The 18735-nt window shown below is 41.9% G+C and overlaps 1 long non-coding RNA gene across 2 annotated transcripts in view; it reads left to right on the top strand.

Annotated features, from left to right (window-relative positions):
* The window catches only part of LOC137759656 (uncharacterized), a 63525-nt gene that overhangs the window by 11253 nt on the left and 33537 nt on the right, over nucleotides 1–18735 (top strand). For both annotated transcript variants that reach the window (XR_011073123.1, XR_011073122.1), the window contains exons 4-5: nucleotides 5780–5857; nucleotides 6730–6859. This is a non-coding gene — a long non-coding RNA (uncharacterized lncRNA). The remainder of the gene's footprint in view (nucleotides 1–5779; nucleotides 5858–6729; nucleotides 6860–18735) is intronic.

The raw sequence follows: 18735 nt of genomic DNA, 5'->3' as shown, positions 1-18735 counted from the left end.
TATTTGGGGTGCCTTCCTCACTAAGCTCCAACCCGCCATTCCTCAGAGCAGACAAGCAGTGATCTCAGGAGACCCTGGAAAGAGTAAGAAAAACCACCGATTGGGGGCTCAGATCTGGGTTCTTGAACTGACTCTGTTACTGTGTCACTCTCAGTTCTTCCATTGGGTCATCAATGTATAATTTCCTACTTAGGTCTCTCCTTACCTCTCCATGGCCCCCCAGATTGCAAGTACTGTGAGGGTGGGTGTTGTGTCTTACTTGTTGCGAGCTCCCTAGGGCCTAGCACAGTGCCTGGAACTTAGTAAGTGGTAGCAAGTATTGTGGGGTGAGTCAGTGAATAAATGCTCAAGGACTCACGAGGTTTCTATTAATGCAGGTATTTTTGGGGTGGTCTCCTTTATCCTCTATTATCTATTTGCAGAGGAAAATGAGATTGCAATGATGTGTTCTGGGAGCAATGCCTCTGTGTTTCCCAGCCCCACTGCCTGCCGCTGCAGACATGCAGCCCAACCCATGGGGCTTCTTCTTGGCTCAGGGCCCTGCTCCCAAACTCCTTTGTGCAGGGTGAGCCCCAGAGCCCCTTGCTCGAGTGTCTGCCCAATGCTGGTCGCTGGATGAAAACCTCTCTTGTTCCACTCAGCACAATGTCCCCATTATAGCCCCTATCCAGGGAAATGACACATGCCTGCTGGTCCACCCTGGGCCCCGGAAAGCAGATAGAGATCTGAGTGGCGGCTGCTGGGAGAAGGAGAGTTTCATGGCTGGATGAAAACCTCTCCTTTTGTTGCATCTTCAGGTTTCGGTTCCAAGGCACCAGGCTCCTACCTGCACCCAGGCCACAGGTTCACCTTCAGCTGTCACAGAGCCCGGAGCGCTGTTGTGTCTGGAGGAAAAGGAGCTTTTATTCTTGTGCCCCAATGCTGCACATCCCTTCCCGTCGGGTCCTTCCTCAAGAAAAGAGCACTCTTGGCTCCTTAAGTGAGGCTCACAGGCCGAAGTGCCCACAGGACCAGTCAGGGGAGGTCTGTGTGTGAGCCAACCACCTGGCAAAGCAGAGCGCTCTTGTTCCAGCTGAAAGGCCAGGAGCCAGCAACTCAGGGAAGTGTGGCCAGGGGGAACATGGGCCTGGAGTGGCCAGATCTTCAGACTTTTCAGGAGAACCCGGGAATCCAGATTTCAGCTTTTGATTTTAAAATGTTGGTAACTAAGTTCAACTGTTTTAAAACATTGCAGGGGCCAACTAAAATACCCCTGTGGGCTTAAGCTGGCATACAGGCTACCCCTTTGGAACCCTGAGAAAAACTGTGGGTCCATGAAGACTTCTAGAGAGTCTGTCCAGCTGGGTGCCTCAACCTGGGGGCCAGGGTGATACCCAACCCTTAACACTGCAGCAGGGACTAACTCTCTTCTGAAAGGCTGTGCTGCATGCTCCCTGTTCATCTGTAGGCTGCAGGCTGACGGCAGGGTGCAGAGTCCAAAGCGAATTTCTTAAACCTGGAACTAGAAAAACTTTAGAGCTGAGAGGAGCCTGAGAGATTAGCCAGTCTGGTTGCTTCGTTTGTCTGATGAGGAAACTGAGGCCAAGAGAGGGGAAGAAAGCTTGCCTGAAATCACACAAGATCTTAGAGACAGAACTGGGAGTGGTGCCCAGGGCTCTCTTGATGTCAGGTTCCGCCATAAACAGCTGTGAAACCTTGAATGAATTACTTATCAAGGGCTCAACCTTGAATGAATTACTTATCAAAGGCTCAATTTCCTCATCTGTAAAATGAGGATGAAAGTCGTACCCAGAGGATTAAGTGAGATCTGTAAAGTGCTTAGTGTAAAAGTGCAAGTTATTGTAATCAAGTGGGTTTCCTCTGGAGACATTGTCAGATGCTTATGGAAATATTAAGGAACACTGAAATCTCAGCCACACATCCAGGCTGCCCCCTGCAGGGAGTTTTGTGTAAACCAGACCATTGGAAATGTGATAGATTCTGCCAGCTTCCTCCTTCCCTGTAGGAACATCTGATACCCTTAGATACGAGGACTATGGAGCTTCTAGCTCCTGTTACCCACAGAGTCTGAGAACAGGTGGCATTTTGTAGGTATATTTTTAAAAATTAAATAGTGCTGTTATTTTGTCAGAAGGACAAATTGCTTGGGACAGTTTCTCCTGATCCAGGTGGGCAAGACCCTGTGTGCTAGGCAGTCCCATTTCGTTTGTATGACAATGAATTCTTTATCCACAAGAGAGCTTTGGGAGCAAAAAAGGCTTTTGGTCCAGGCCCTACAAGCACTTTCCATGACTGACCGAGGCACATGTTGACCCCTTCGCATGTGCTCACTAGGCTTCCCTAGTGAGTCCCATGGCCCGTTGGTCGCTCTGGCGGGGGCAGATGCCTGCACTACTTAAACTGGGATCGTGTGATCTCCCTCACACAGAGAGCAAAGCTGACAATATTAATTCACTCTGGGGGCCAGTGTGTTTGTCACAGCTCCATTAGTGGCAAGTGACATAATCACAACTCAGACCAGCTAAAACCAAAAAGGGAATTTATTAGCTCGGAAGGTAACTGGGGATTTGAAGGGTGAAGTTGGATTTAAGGTAAGCTTAGATCCAGGAACACAAACAGAGTGGTTGCTACTTTCTTTCCATCTCCTGACTCCACCCTCCTCTGTTTAGTCTTCAGGTGGTGTCTCAATCTGTAGCAAAGAAGGCCACAAGGCTCCAGGCCTGCACACCTTTACTGGTGGAAATTAAGGTGAGAAAGGCTTGCCTCTCATCCTGTAGTTCCAGCACCGGGCCAGAGGGGGCACTGATTGGGTGAAGCACCTGATCTAAGAATGGGGGAGATGCTGAGCAAACACACCTCCCCTGCAGCCAGGTGCTGTGCCTGAAGCACATCATTCGGTCCTTACCAGCTAATGAAATAAGTGCTGTTATTCCTGTTTTGCAAGTCTAATTTCATGTGGTGTATTAGTTTGCTAGGGTTGTTGTAACAAAATACCACAGACTGGACTTCCCTGGTGGTGCAGTGGTTAAGAATCTGCCTGCCAATGCAGGGGGCATGGGTTCGATCCCTGGTCCAGGAAGATCCCACATGCCGCGGAGCAACTAAGCCCGTGCACCACAACTACTGAGCCTGCGCTCTAGAGCCCGTGCTGTGCAACAAGAGAAGCCACCGCAATGAGAAGCCTGTGCACCGCAATGAAGGGTAGCCCCCGCTCGCCGCAACTAGAGAAAGCCTGTGCACAGCAACGAAGACCCAATGCAGCCAAAAATAAAACAAAAAAAAACCCCCAAAACATATTAATACCACAGACTGGGTGGCTTAAACAATGGAAATTTATTTTCTCCTGGTTCTAGAGACTGGAAGTCCACAAGCCAGGTGTTAGCAGAGTTGGTTTCCTCTGAGGCTTCTGTCTTTGGCTTGCAGATGGTAGCCTTCCTGCTGCTTCATCACCTGGTCTTTCCTCTGTGCACCTACATCCCTGGCGTCTCTCCCTGTGTCCTACTCTCCTCTTCTTATAAGGATATCAGTCAAATTGGAATAGGGCTCATCCTCACAGCCTCATTTTTACTTATCACCTCTTTAAAGGCCCTGTCTCAAATACAGCCACATTCTGAGGAAATGGGGGTTAGGGCTTCAACATATGAATTTGGGGGGGGGACACAGTTTAGCCCATAACCCTCCCTAGTAAATGGTGAGGCTGAGATTTGTACTCAGAGAGGCTGAGTCTAGCCATGGTGCTGTCATGTTTCTGCCACAGCTCAGGGTAGTGCCCACATAGGCAAAGTCTTTACAACCCAGACCGGCAGCGGGAGGGATGGTATCCAATGAAAACCTTAGCAAACAGGAAGTCCCTGGTGGAATACGAGAGTTTTGGCTCCCTGGGGTGGCTGGGGCTAACCAGGCCCTGCCTGATTGTCAAAGTACTTGTGTTTTCTTTTCCCTGAAGCATCTTCAGATTGTTTTCCTTTAGCTTCCCGCAGACCAGTCCTCATGAAGAAAGTGAGGGAATACTCATCCTTACTCCCCTCCCACTTCTGTCAGAGGGAACAATATTTCCCAAAGTGTGGAATTCAGACTAGTGCTGAATATGTAAGGTAAGTGTAGATGTGACTCAGGCCAACATATTTGAAGAGTTATGAATTTATTTGAATTTGCATTAAAAGCATAAAATCGGTCCTTATTTGATATTGATAAACAGAAGAGTCAGGAATGAGCCAATTGAAAGAAAAATATCACACAAATAGCATTAAGTAAATAAATAATCTGATGAAACTTGTGGAGGTGGTGTTTGAGTGACTGAAATTTGGGAAACACTAGGATAGTTTCCCCCCGAGGAGGAAACCCTTTTGGTCATGGGCATAGATGTCCACCTTACTTTTTTGACCTGATTTATCTATACACTTGGCCCTCATTTGCCCTGAGGACTAACCATGGGGGCGACTGCAGGCCTTTGGTGTCTCTGCCCGTGCCCCTGTGCCAGTCACGTTGGAGGCCAGGTGAAGAGGCAAGTGGACGCTTGGGTGATAGTGAGACGCCAGCCCTTGTCGTCATGGCTTCTGGGTTTTATTTATTGAGAGTCTTGCTCTAGGGCTTATGAATAGCTTGGCAGTGGCCCACAGTTCTGTATGTAAAAGCAGGTATTTGTCACTGTGAGATCAAGAGTTTTGGCAACTTGAAGTCTGATGTGGAATGAAGTATTTAAAATTTAATTACACATGGGGCATTAACAGAGTTGGCATAACTCCGCAAACTCAATTCATAATCTCTGTGAATTTTAGCCGTGCTTTGTTACCCTTAAATTCCAAGCCCTTCTACTCTACATTTGGCTCTGTTCAGTGGCCAGCTGCAGCTGCTGACACCGTCCACAGCCAGACCCCATGTTTCCACACCAGGTGCCTCGTGAGGACGAGCAGCTCTGGATGCAGGAGAGCTGGCTGCTTGTCCTGATCTGCTCAAATGCTCAGTGGGCCTGTTCTGTGGCTGCAAAATGCAACCATTGTATTGGCTTTAAGCTCTAACCTTCTATGATTTCTGTGGCCCCCCCCAGGTTGTGTTCTGCTTTATTAACATAAGGTTGCCCTCCAGTGTCCAGAAAGGTCATGTGCACAGGGAAAGGGATCCCTTCTAGAACTTCAGAAAGTCAGACACAAAATGTTGTTATGTCTGTCCAAAAAAAGAAAGATGGTTTATAGCAGCAATTCTCGAGCTTCACTGTGTGTGTGAATCACCTGGGAGTCTTATTAAAATATGGGTTCGGATTGAGTAGGTTGAGAGGGGGCCTGAGATTCTACATTCCTCACAAGCTCCCTGGTGACTCCAGTGCTGCTGGTTGGGGACCACACTTTGAGTGGCTAGACTTAGAGCAATTCTCCCTGCTTCTGGTAGGTTAACAACCATAGTGCAAGCCAGACAGTCTCCACGAAGCCTGCATGAATGAGAGGTGTCCTCCCATTCCCTCTACATGTTCTGGTCTCTGCCTGCCTTCCCACCTCTTATAATGTCACTCTCCCCTTCCTTTGCTTTGCCCCAATGTATTTTAGTTCCTCAGGTACATCAAGCTTTTACTCATCTCAGTGCCTTTGCATATGCTGTTCTCTGTGCCCAGAATGCTCCCATCCCCACTTTTCCCTTGGTACTTTGTTGTCATCCTTCAGTAAGGCATGAAGTGAGTTTCTTTCTGCTCCTCTTTTCTGGTGCCCTATTTGTGTCTCTGTGGCAGTTAACTTTGTGTGCCATCTCTTTTTCTGTTTACTTATTTACGATCTGTTTCCTCTTTTAGACCAGAGCTACACGAGAGCTCACACCTGCCTTGCACACAGTTGTATCCTCAGTGCTCCTGCTTCACAGCAGATGCTCAGTAAGTAAATATTTGCTGGGCCTGTGTGTAGCCAGGGAGCAAGGGAACATTCTTGAGTTTACTTTTGCACATTTGAGCCACCTGTCTCAAGGGGCTGTGGTGGGGATGATACTTAGAAGAATCATAGAATGAAAGGTCAGGAAAGGAGCTCCTTTTAAGCCACATCTCATCATCAGAGATGTCAAAATGTGAAAAAAGTATATATCTTAGAATGGATGAAATAAAGTAAGTGTAACGTTTCTTAAACAGTTATGTCAAATTAGTTTTTGCAACATTAAATTAAACAAAGAACTTCATAGGACTTTTGGCAATGTGCTTGTGATTCTCTGAGGGGAGGGACAGTGGCTGTGGCCGAGACCCTGTGATTCACTTACCCAGTGGCCATTCCCTGTCTGCCCTGTTTCTCTTCTTTGCCAGTGGGGCACCTGCCTCCAACTATCAAGGCTGAAAATGCCAATTACTCAATTTCCCAACTGTTTTTGCAGCAAGGGCATGAGCCTATTCCGCAGTTCTGCCAGCAGAACCTGCAGAGAAGCCTACTGAGGACTTCTGGGAAGGTTTTTCTGCTTAAAAGAGACACTCAAAGGGAAATTTCTTTCCTGTTTTTCGATGTGATTGTGTGAGGACATGATGCCTGGAGCCACAGCAGGCTCTTGTAAACCTGAGGAGTCACACCTGAGAATGGTGGAGGGGAGCAATGCAAAGAACCTGGGCAAGGATGGAATGAAGAGGTGCCAAGAATCTGGGCTCCCGACAGCATCACTGAGCTGCTGTTTCGACTAGCCCTGCATCTTGGACCTCTCTCTGGTTGTGGAAGATGATATATGTTCTCCTTGTTTAAGCCACTTTTAAGAGGCACTCTTTACTTGCAGCTGAAAGCATCCTGACTGTTAAGAGTGGTTAAACTGGTTTCTTCAGTCAGTGAGGAGGGAATTGGCTCCTGGCTTCACCACAGGAATTATACGTCCTCTTCAAAGCTGCTTCCTCCTCTGTGAGATGCAGGTAAGAAGAATGGCTACCTCTTGGGTTGTTATAGAGGCTTAAACGAGATGATGGGTGGAAAGTCCTCAGCACAGAACTTGGCACATTGTCGGTACTTAATAATGAGGAGCTGTTATTATTATTTTAAAATTGAAGTATAGTTGGTTTACAATTTTGTGTTAGTTTCGGGTGTACAGCAAAGTGATTCAGTTACATATATATGTATTATTTTTTATTCAGATTATTTTTCATTATAGGTTATTACAAGATATTGAATATTGTTCCCTGTGTCATACAGTAAATCTTTGTTGCTTATCTATTTTGTATAGAATAGTGTGTGTCTGTTAATCCCAAACTCCTAATTTATCCTTACCCTGACTCCCTTTCCGTTTTGGTAACCATAAACTTGTTTTTTATGTCTGTGAATCTGTTTCTGATTTGCAAACAGATTCATTTGTATTATTTTCTATATTCCATATATAAGTGATATATAATATTTGCTTTCTCTGTCTGACTTCACTTACTGTGATATTCTCTAAGTCCATCCATGTTGCTGCAAATGGGCAATATTTCATTCTTTTTTATAACTGAGTAATATTCCATTGTATATATATACCACATCTTCTTTATCCATTCATCTGCTGATGGACATTTAAGTTGCTTCCATGTCTTGACTATTGTTAATAGTGCTGCAGTGAACATTGGGGTGCATGTATCTTTTCGAATTAGGAGTTAGGGTTTTGTGTTTTTTGCATGTATGCCCAGAAGTGGGATTGCTGGATCATATGGTAGCTCTATTTTTAATTTTTTTTTCTATTTTTAGTTTTTTAAGGAACCTTCATATTGTTCTCCATAGTGACTGTACCAATTTACATTCCCACCAACAGCGAAGGAGGGTTCCCTTTTTTCCACACCCTGTCCAACATTTATTATTTACAGACGTTTAAAAAAAATTTTTTTTTTAAATTTATTCATTTATTTTGGCCACACCATGTGATATGCAGGATCCTAGTCCCCCGACCAGGGATTGAACCTGCGCCCCCTGCAGTGGAAGTTCAGAGTCCTAACCACTGAACCGCCAGGGAAGTCTGATTTGCAGACTTTTTGATGATAGCCATCCTGACCTGTGTAAGGTGATACCTCATTGTGGTTTTTATTTGCATTTTTCTAATAATTAGCAATGTTGAGCATCCTTTCATGTGCCTGTTGGCCGTCTTTATGTCTTCTTTGGAGAAATGTCTATTTAGGTCTTCTGCCTGTCGTTTGATTGAGTTGTTTGTTTTTTTGATATTGAATTGTATGAGCTGTTTGTATATTTTGGAAATTAACCCCTTGTTGGTTGCATCATTTGCAAATATTTTCTCCCATTCCATAAGGTTGTCTTTTTGTTTTGTGGAAAAGCTTTTAAGCTTGATTAGGTCCCATTTGTTTATTTTTGCTTTTATATCTTTTCCTTTGGGTGATTGATCTAAGAAAATATTCTACGATTTATGTCAGAGAATGTATTGCCTGTGTTCTCTTCTAGGAATTTTATGATGTCATGTCTTATATTTAAGTCTTTAAACCATTTTGAGTTTATTTTTGTATATGGCTTGAGGAAGTGTTCTAATTTCATTGATTTACATGAGGCTGTCCAGCTTTCCCAACACCACTTGATGAAGAGGCTTTTTCCCATTTTATATTCTTGCCTCCTTTGTCAAAGATTAATTGACTGTAGGTGTGTAGGTTTATTTCTGGGCTCTCTAGTCTGTTCCGTTGATCTGTATGTCTGTTTTTGTACCAATACAACACTGCTTTGATTACGGGAGCTTTGTAGTATTGTCTGAAGTCTGGGAGGGTTATGCCTCCTACTTGTTTTTTGTTTTTTTCCTCAGAATTGCTTTGGCAATTCTGGGTCTTTTATGGTTCCATATAAATTTTGGGATTATTTGTTATGAGTCCATGAAAAATGTCATGGGTAATTTGATAGGGATCACATTAAACCTGTAGTTAGTATTGCCATTTTAACAATATTAATTCTTCCCATCCAAGAGCATGGGATATCTTTCCATCTCTTTGAATCATCTTCAATTTCCTTTAACAGTGTTTTATCTTTTAAAATATATTTTACAACTTTATTGAAGTATAATTAACATATAATAAGCAGCACATGTTTAAAATGTACTATTTGATGAATTTTGATATATGAATACACCCATGAAATCATCAACCCCCAAAGTTCCTCCTCCCGCTTTGTAAAGTAATCCTCTCTATTCCCCACTCCCATCCCCAAGCAATCCTGATCTGCTTTTTCTTTAATTGAAGTATAGTTGGTTTACAGTGTTGTGTTAATTTCTGCTACACAGCAAAGTGACTCAGTTATATGGTTTATCCCAGGATATTGGATATAGTTCCCTGTGCTATACAGTAGGACCTTGTTGTTAATCCATTCTGTATGTAATAGTTTGCATCTACTAACCCCAAACTCCCCGTCTATCCCTCCCCTACCTTTCTCCCCGTTGGCAACCACAAATCTGTTCTCTATGTCTGTGAGTCTGTTTCTGTTTTTTACATACGTTCATTTGTGCCATATTTTAGATTCCATATGTAAGTGATATCATGTGGTATTTGCCTTTCTCTTTCTGACTTATTTCACTTAGTATGATAATCTCTGGTTGCATCCATGTTGCTGTAAATGGTATTATTTCATTCTTTTTTATGGCTGAGTAGTATTCCATTGTATATATGTACCACATCTTCTTTATCCATTCACCTGTCAGTGGACATTTAGGTTGTTTCCATGTTTTGGCTGTTGTGAACAGTGCTGCTATGAACATAGGGGTGCATGTATCTTTTTGAATTATATTTTTATCTGGGTATATTCCCAGGAGTGGGACTGCTGGATCATATGGTAATTCTATTTTTAGTTTTCTGAGAAACCTCCATACTGTTTTCCATAGTGGCGGTACCAATTTACATTCCCACCAACACTGTAGGAGAGTTCCCTTTTCTCTACACCCTCTTCAGCATTTATTTGCTGACTTTTTAATGATGGCCATTCTGATCGGTGTGAGGTGGTACCTCATTGTAGTTTTGATTTGCATTTCTCTGATAGTGATGTTGAGCATCTTTTCATGTGCCTATTGGCCATCTGTATGTCTTCTTTGGAAAAATGTCTATTTAGGTCTTCTGCTCACTTAAAAATAATTAATTAATTAATTTTTGGCTGGGTTGACTCTTCATTGCTGCGCGCGGGCTTTCTCTAGTTGCGGCGAGTAGGGGCTACTCTTCGTTGTGGTGTGCGGGCTTCTCACTGCGGTGGCTTCTCTTGTTGCTGAGCACAGGCTCTAGGCACGCAGGCTTCAGTAGTGTGGCATGAGGGCTCAGTAGTTGTGGCTTGCCGGCTCTAGAGCGCAGGCTCAGTAGTTCCGGCGCATGGGCTTAGTTGCTCCACAGCATGTGGGATCTTCCCGGACCAGGGCTCCAACCTGTGTCCCCTGCATTAGCAGGTGGATTCTTAACCACTGCGCCACCAGGGAAGCCCTTTCTGCCCATTTTTTGATTGGGTTGTTTTGTTTTTGTTTTTGTTGAGTTGTATGAGCTGTTTGTATATTTTGGAGATTAAGCCCTTGTCAGCCACGTCATTTGCAAATATTTTCTCCCATTCCAAAGCTTGTCTTTTTGTTTTGTTTCTGGTTTCCTTTGCTGTGCAAAAGCTTGTAAGTTTGATTAGGTCCCATTTGTTTATTTTTGTTTCTGTTTCTATTGCCTTGGGAGACAGACCTAAGAAAACATAGGTATGATTTATGTCAGAGAATGTTTTGCCTGTGCTCTCTTCTAGGAATTTTATGGTGTCATGTCTTATGTTTTAAGTCTTTAAGCCATTTTGAGTTTATTTTTGTGCATGGTGTGAGGCTGTGTTCTAACTTCATTGATTTACATGCAGCTGTCCAACTTTCCTAGCACCACTTGCTGAAGAGACTTTTTCCCATTTTATATTCTTGCCTCCTTTGTCGAAGATTAATTGACCATAGGTGTGTGGGTTTATTTCTGGGCTCTCTAGTCTGTTCCATTGATCCGTATGTCTGTTTTTGTGCCAGTACCACACTGTTTCGATTACAGGAACTTTGTAGTATTGTCTAAAGTCTGGGAGGGTTATGCCTTCTGCTTTTTTTCTTCCCTCAGGATTGCTTTCACAATTATGGGTCTTACATGGTTCCATATAAATTTCAGGGTTGTTATAGTTCTGTGAAAAATGTCATGAGTAATTTGATACAGATCACATTAAATCTGTAGATTGCTTTGGACAGTATTGCCATTTTAACAATACTAATTCTTCTAATCCAAGAGCATGGTATGTCTTTCCATTTCTTTGAGTCATCTTTAATTTCCTTTATTAATGTTTTATAGTTCTCAGTGTATAAGTCTTTCACCTCCTTGGTCAGGTTTATTCCTGGGTACTTTCTTTGGTGTGATTTTAAAAGATAATGGGTTTTTGGTTTTTTTTTACATTCCCTTTCTGATATTTCATTGTTAGTGTAAAGAAATGCAGCCCATTTCTGAGTGTTAATCTTGTATTCTGATACTTTGCTTAATTCATTTATCAGTTCTAGTAGTTTTTGTGTGGAGTCTTTAGGATTTTCTATATATAGTATCATATCATCTGCATATAGTGACAATTTTACCTTTTTCCTTCCAATTTGGATACATTTTATTTCTTTTTTTTTGTCTGATTGCTGTTGCTAGGACTTCCAACACTGTGTCGAATAGAAGTGGTGAGAGTGGGCATCCTTATCTTGATCCAGAATTTAGCTTTTCACCATTGAGTGTTATGTTGGCTGTGGGTTTGTCATAAATGGCTTTTATTATGTCAAGATATGTTCCCTCTATACCCACTTTGCTAAGAGTTTTTATCATGAATGGATGCTGCATTTTATCAAATGCTTTCTCTGCATCTATTGAGATGATCATGTGGTTTTTGTTTTTTCTTTTGTTAATGTGGTGTATCACAGTGGTTGAACCATCCTTGTGAACTTGGGATGAAACCCACTTGGTTGTGGTGTATGATCTTTTTTATGTGTTGTTGGAGTTGGTTTGCTAATATTTTGTTGAGAATTTTTGCATCTACATTCATCAAAGATATTGGCCTGTAATTTTCTTTTTTGGTGATATCTTTGTCTGGTTTTGATATCAGGGTGATGGTGGCTTCATAGGATGTCTTTGGGAGTGTTCCCTCCTCTTCAGTCTTTCGGAAGGATTTGAGAAGGATGGGTATAAGTTCTTTGTATGTTTGGTAGAATTTGCCTGTGAAGCCATCTGTTCCTGGACTTTTGTTTGTAGGGAGTTTTTTGTTTTTTTAAAATTTTATTACACATTCTATTTCACTTCTAGTGATTGGTTTGTTCAAATTATCTATTTCTTGATTCAATTTTGGTGGACTGTATGTTTCTAGAATGTTGTCCATTTCTTCTAGGTTGTCAAATTTGTTGGCATATAATTGTTCATATTATAGTATTCTTTTATGGTTTTTTGCACTTATGTGGTATTGAGATTTCTCCTTTTTCATTTCTTATTTTGTTTATTTGGGTTCTCTTTTCTTCTTGGTGAGCCTGACCAGAGGTTTGTCAATTTTGTTTACCCTTTCAAAGAACCAGCTCTTGGTTTTATTGACTTTTTTTCTATTTTTTAAATCTCTATTTTATTTATTTCCTCTCTGAGCTTTATTATGTCCTTCCTTCTGCTGACTTTAGGTTTTGTTTGTCCTTCTTTTTCTAATTCTTTTAGGAGGTAGGTTAGGTTGTTTATTCGAGACTTTTCTTGTTTTTTGAGGAAGGCCTGTATCACTATGAACGTCCCTCTAAGATCTGCTCTTGCTGAATCCCATAAATTTTGTATGGCTGTGTTTTCATTGTAATTTGTCTCAAGGTATTTTTTATTTTCCTTTGTGATTTCCTTGTCGACCCATTGGTTTTTTAGTAGCATGTTGTTTAGTCTCCATGTAATCTTTTTTTTTTTTTCTCATTTCTTTTCCTGTGGTTGATTTCTACTTTCATGCTGTTGTGGTCAGAGAATATGCTTGAAATAATTTCTGTACTCTTGAATTTGTTGAGGTTTGTTTTGTGCCCTAGTATGTGGTCATTCCTAGAGAATCTTCCATGTGTACTTGAAAAGAATGTGTATTCTGGGTTTTTTTGGATGTAATATCCTGAAAATATAAATTAAGTCTAACTCTTCCATTGTATCATTTAGGACCTCTGTTGCCTTATTGATTTTCTGTCTGGAAAATCTGTCCATTGATGTGAGTAAGGTGATAAAGTCTCCTACTATTATTGTATTCCCATCAATTTCTCCCTTTATGTCTGTTAGTATTTGTTTTATGTATTTGGGTGCTCCTATATTGGGTGCATATACGTTGATGAGTGTAAAATCCTCTTCTTTTATTGAGCGTTTTATCATTGTATAGTGTCCTTCTTTGTCTTCCTTTATGGCCTTTGTTTTAAAGTTTATTTTGTCTGGTATGAGTATTGCGACTTTCGCTTTCTTGTCATTTCCGCTTGCCTGAAATATATTTTTCCATTCCCTCACTTTCAATCTATGTGTATCCTTTGCTGTAAAGTGAGTCTCTTGTAGGCAGCATATTGTAGGCTCTTGTTTTTTAATCCAGTCTGCCACTCTATGTCTTTTGATTGGAGCATTTAGTCCATTGACATTTAAGGTAATTATTGATAAATATGTATTTATTGCCATTTTAAACCTTGTTTTCCAGTTGATTCTATGTTTCTTCTTGTTCCTTTCTTTTTCTTTTTGTGGTTTGATGATTTCTTTTATCTTATGCTTGTGTTCTCTTCTTTTTGGTTTTTGTGGATCTACTGTATGTGTTTGATTTGTGGTTACTCTGTTTTTCAAGTATGTTAACCCTTTCCTATATCTGCTTGCTTTAGACTGATAGTCATATAGGCTCAAACACATTCTAAAAAAAAGATTTCCTCTTTTACATCTTCATGTTTATCCTTTTGCTGTTCCTGTGTTTATCATCACTTTCCAAATAGGTTTTTTTTTTTTTCTTTTTGATCTGTATACTGGCTTATTTAAGTGATTTACTTTCCAACTGTAATTTTCTCTTTCCTATGTCTTCTTGCTTCTTTTCTATTTAGAGAAGACCTTTCAGTATTTCTTTTAGGAGAGGTTTAGTATTGCTGTATTCTTTTAGTTTTTGCTTGTCTGAGAAATTATTTATCTCTCCTCCTATTTTATTTTTATTTTTTAAAGATTTTTTAAAAAAATAAATTTATTTATTTATGGGTGTGTTGGGTCTTCATTGCTGTGCGCAGGCTTTCTCTAGTTGCGGCAAGCGGGGGCTACTCTTTGTTGCGGTGCATGGGCTTCTCATTGCGGTGGCTTCTTTTGTTGCGGAGCACAGGCTCTAGGCGCGTGGGCTTCAGTACTTGTGGCACACGGGCTCAGTAGTTGTGGCTCGCAGGCTCTAGAGCTCAGGCTCAGTAGTTGTGGCACACGGGCTTAGTTGCTCCGCAGCATGTGGGATCTTCCCGGACCAGGGCTCGAACCCGTGTCCCCTGCATTGGCAGGTGGATTCTTAACCACTGTGCCACCAGGGAAGCCCTAAAGATTTTTTTGATGTGGACCATTTTTAAAGTCTTTATTGAATTTGTTAGAGTATTGCTACTGTTTTTTGTTTTGGTTTTATGGCCACAAGGCTTGTGGGATCTTAGCTCCCTGACCAGGCATTGAACCTACACCCCCTGCATTGGAAGGCGAAGTCTTAACCACTGGACCCCTAGGGAAGTCTGTCTCCTTCTATTATTTTTTCTAAATTAATTAATTAATTAATTTTGGCTACGTTGGGTCTTTGTTGCTGCGCGTGGGCTTTCTCTAGTTGCGGCGAGTGGGGGCTACTCTTCGTTGCAATGTGCAGGCTTCTCACCGCGGTGGCTTCTCCTGCTGCAGAGCATGGGCTCTAGGCACGCAGGCTTCAATAGCTGTGGCACACGGGCTCAGTAGTTGTGGCACATGGGCTTAGTTGCTCCACAGCATGTGGGATCTTCCCGGACCAGGGCTCAAACGCGTGTCCCCTGCATTGGCAGGCAGATTCTTAACCACTGCGCCACCAGGGAAGTCCCTCCTCCTATTTTAAATGATAATCTTGCTGGGTAGAATATTCTAGGTTGCAGAATTTTCCCTTTCAAGACTTTGAATAATATTTTGCCACTCCCTTCTGGCCTGCATTGTTTCTGTAGAGAAATCAGCCTTATGGGGGTTCCCTTGTAATTAACTCTTGTTTTTTTCTTGCTGCCTTTAGAATCCTCTCTTTAACTTTTGCCATTTTTATTATAATATTTCTTGGTGTAGGTCTGCTTGGGTTCATCTTGTTTGGGACCCTCTGTGCTTCTTGTATCTGGATATCTATTTCCTTCTTTAGGTTTGGGAAGTTTTCAGCCATAATTTCTTCACATACATTTTCAATCCCCTTTTCTCTTTCATCTCCTTCTGGAATCCCTATTATGTGTGGATTGGCACACTTTGGTAGTATAGACCCATATGTCTACGCTACGGTAGTGTGGTTTACACTACTATGCTAGACCCATAGGTCTCTTATATTGCTTTCTTTTTTGTTTCATTTGGCTTTCTGTCTGCTGTTCTGGTTGGGTAATTTCTATTATTCTCTCTTCCAGATCACTTTTTCTTTCTTCTCCATTATTCTTTCTGCTGTACATTACCTTTAGCTCAGCTTTCGTCTTGGCAAATGAATTTTCTAATTTTTCTTGCCTGCTCCTCATAGTTTCTAGTTCCTTTTTACAGTAATCTGCATTTCTGTCAATTGCCTGTCTTAATTCCTGCAGTATTTTCATTACCTCCTTTTTTTTTAAACAAATTTTTAAAAAATTAATTAATTAAATAATTTAGTTTTGGCTGCACTGGGTCTCTGTTGCTGCACCTGGGCTTTCTCTGGTTGTGGCGAGCAGGGGCTACTCTTCGTTGTGGTGCGTGAGCTTCTCATTGCAGTGGCTTCTCTTGTTGCGGAGCATGGGTTCTAGGCGTGTGGGCTCAGTAGTTGTGGCACACGGGCTTAGTTGCTGCACGGCATGTGGGATCTTCCCAGACCAGGGCTCGAACCCATGTCCCCTGCACTGGCAGGCGGATTCTTAACCATTGCGCCACCAGGGAAGTGCCATTACCTCCTTTTTGAATTCGGTGTCTATTAGATTGACGAGGTCTGTTTCATTGTTTCTTCCTTCAGGGGAAATCTCTTGCTCTTTTAACTGGGAGTGGTTTCTCTGCTTCTTCATTTTATTTATATTTCTCTTACTCTGTGAGTTTAGGAGAAACAGTTATCTATTATAGTCTTAGAGGGCTATTTATATGTGGGAGCATCCTTGTGTAGCTTGTGTGGGTTTAATAATTTTTTGGCATGAGGGCTGCTTTCATTTGGATGCGTGCCATCTCTTTCCTCAGTGTGTGCTGGCCGTTATCCCCTTGATAGGGGGTGTGTAGGTACGTGGTCTATATGTGCTCCCAGGAAGGCGGGGGCAGTGATTGGCACCTGGTTGTGGGACTCTCATCGGCAGTGGCCAAAAAGCACTCCCAGGAAGTTGGGTGCAGCAATTGGCGCCTGCTCATAGGACTCTCGGCGGCAGCAGTGGCCCATGCCCACCTTTGGAGCCTGAGATGGCAGTGGCGCCTCCCGCCTGCCCCCAGAGCTCGTGTAGGTGGTGCCCTGTTGCCTGAGAGTGTGTGTGCAGAGAAGAAATCTCCTATGGTGGTCCTGCCCCTCTCCTTGCCTGCCCCCCAACAATGGTGCCTTGCCTTTCTGGCGGGCCCAGGCTTTTTCCTGTACACCCTCTGTTATGGTGTACAACATCCCAGCCCTTTCAGGGGGCTCCTCCTTGCAGCCAGTCCCAGTCTTCTCCCCAGGTCTGATGTCCAAAGCCCAAGCCTCAGCACCCAAACCCCTCCCGCACCAGCAGACCAGCATCTCAAGCTGGGGAGTGCAGGGCGGTGGCACTGACTGTCTGTTCATGTCTCTCTCTGCTTTACCCTCTGTATACTGGTTGCTGCACTCTCCTCCGAGGCTCCGAAGCTCCACCCTGTCCCTGCTGATCTCCCCACCAGCGAAGGGACTTCCCAGCGTGCCAAGACCTTTACTCTTTCACAGCTCCCTCCCAGTGGCACAGGTCCCATCCGTATTCCTTTCTCTCTCTCTCTCTCTTTTTTTTTTTTTTTTTTGTCCTATCCAGTTACATGGAGATTTTTTTGCTCTTTTGGAAGTCTGAGGTCTTCTGACAGCATTCAGTAGATGTTCTGTGAGAATTGTTCCACATTTATTTTGGACGTATTTATGGGAGGAGGGGAGCTCCATGTCCTACTCCTTAGATCTTGATCCGATCTCCTAACAAAGTTTTATAGTTCTTAGGGTCTAGGTCTTTCATCTCTTTGGCTAGGTTTTTTCCTAGGTTTTTTTTTTTTTGAAGCGATTTTAAACAGGATTGTTTTTTTACTCTCTTTTTCTATTTTATTGTTAGTGAAAAGAAATGCAACAGATTTCTGTATGTTAATCTTGTATCCTGCTACTTTGCTGAATTCATTTATTCTAATACTTTTTGTGTGGAGGGTTTTCTATATAGAGTATCATATCATTTGCATATAATGACAGTTCTACCTTTTCCCTTCCAATCTGTATACCTTTTATTTCTTTTTCTTGTCTGTTGCTGTCGCTAGGAATTCCAATACTATGTTGAATAGAAGTGGTGAGAGTGGGCATCCTGTCTTGATCCAGAATTTAGCAGGAAGGCTTTCAGCTTTTCACCATTGAGTATTATGTTGGCTGTGGGTTTGTCATAAATAGCTTTTATTATGTTGAGATAAGTTCCCTCTGTACCCACTCTGGTTATTTATTTATTTATTTATTTATTTTTATCATGAATGGATGCTGAATTTTGTCAAATGCTTTTTCTGCATCTTTTGAGATGATCATGTAGTTTTTGTCTTTTCTTTTGTTAATGTGGTGTATCACATTGATTGATTTGCATATGTTGAACCATCCTTGTGACCCTGAATGAATTCAACTTGATCATGGTGTATGATCCTTTTCATATATTGTTGGATTAGGTTTGCTAATGCTTTGTTGAGGATTTCCACATCTATATTCATCAAAAATATTGGTCTGTAATTTGTGTATAGTGTCCTTGGTTTTGGTATCAGGGTGATGGTGGCTTCATAGAATTACTTGGGGAGTGTTCCCTCCTCTTCAGTCTTCTGAAATATTTTGAGAAGGCTAGGTATAACTTCTTTGATGTTTGTAGATGATTGTAGAATTCCCCAGTGAAGCCATCCAGCCCTGGACTTTTGTTTGTAGGGAATTTTTAAATTATAGGTTCTATTCCACTTTTAGTGATTGGTCTCTTCAAATTATCTGTTTCTTCTTCACTCAGTTTTGGAAGGCTGTATGTTTCTGGAAACTTGTCCATTTCTTCTAGGTTGTCCAATTTGTTGGCATATAACTGTCATAGCATTTTCTTAAAATTTTTTCCTGCAGTATGGGTTGTTATTTCTCCTCTTTCATTTCTTATTTTGCTTATTTGGGTCCTCTTTATCTTCTTCTTGGTGAGCCTGGCTAGAGATTTGTCAGTTTTGTTTATCCTTTCAAAAAACCAGCTCTTGGTTTATTGATCTTTTCTATTTTTTGATCTCTATTTTATTTATTTCCTCTCTGATATTTTTTATTTACTTTCTTCTGCTGAATTTGGATTTTGTTTGTCCTTCTTCTTCTAATTCTTTTAGGTGGTAGGTTAGGTTGTTTATTTGAGGTTTTTCTTGTTTCTTAGGGAAGACCTGTATTGCTATGAACTTCGCTCTTAGAACTGCTTTTGCTACATCCCATAGATTGTGTATGGTTGTTTTTT

Source organism: Eschrichtius robustus, chromosome 2 (assembly GCF_028021215.1).
Source record: "Eschrichtius robustus isolate mEscRob2 chromosome 2, mEscRob2.pri, whole genome shotgun sequence".
Lineage (NCBI taxonomy): Eukaryota > Metazoa > Chordata > Mammalia > Artiodactyla > Eschrichtiidae > Eschrichtius > Eschrichtius robustus.
This window is presented reverse-complemented; position numbering and strand designations above follow the sequence as displayed.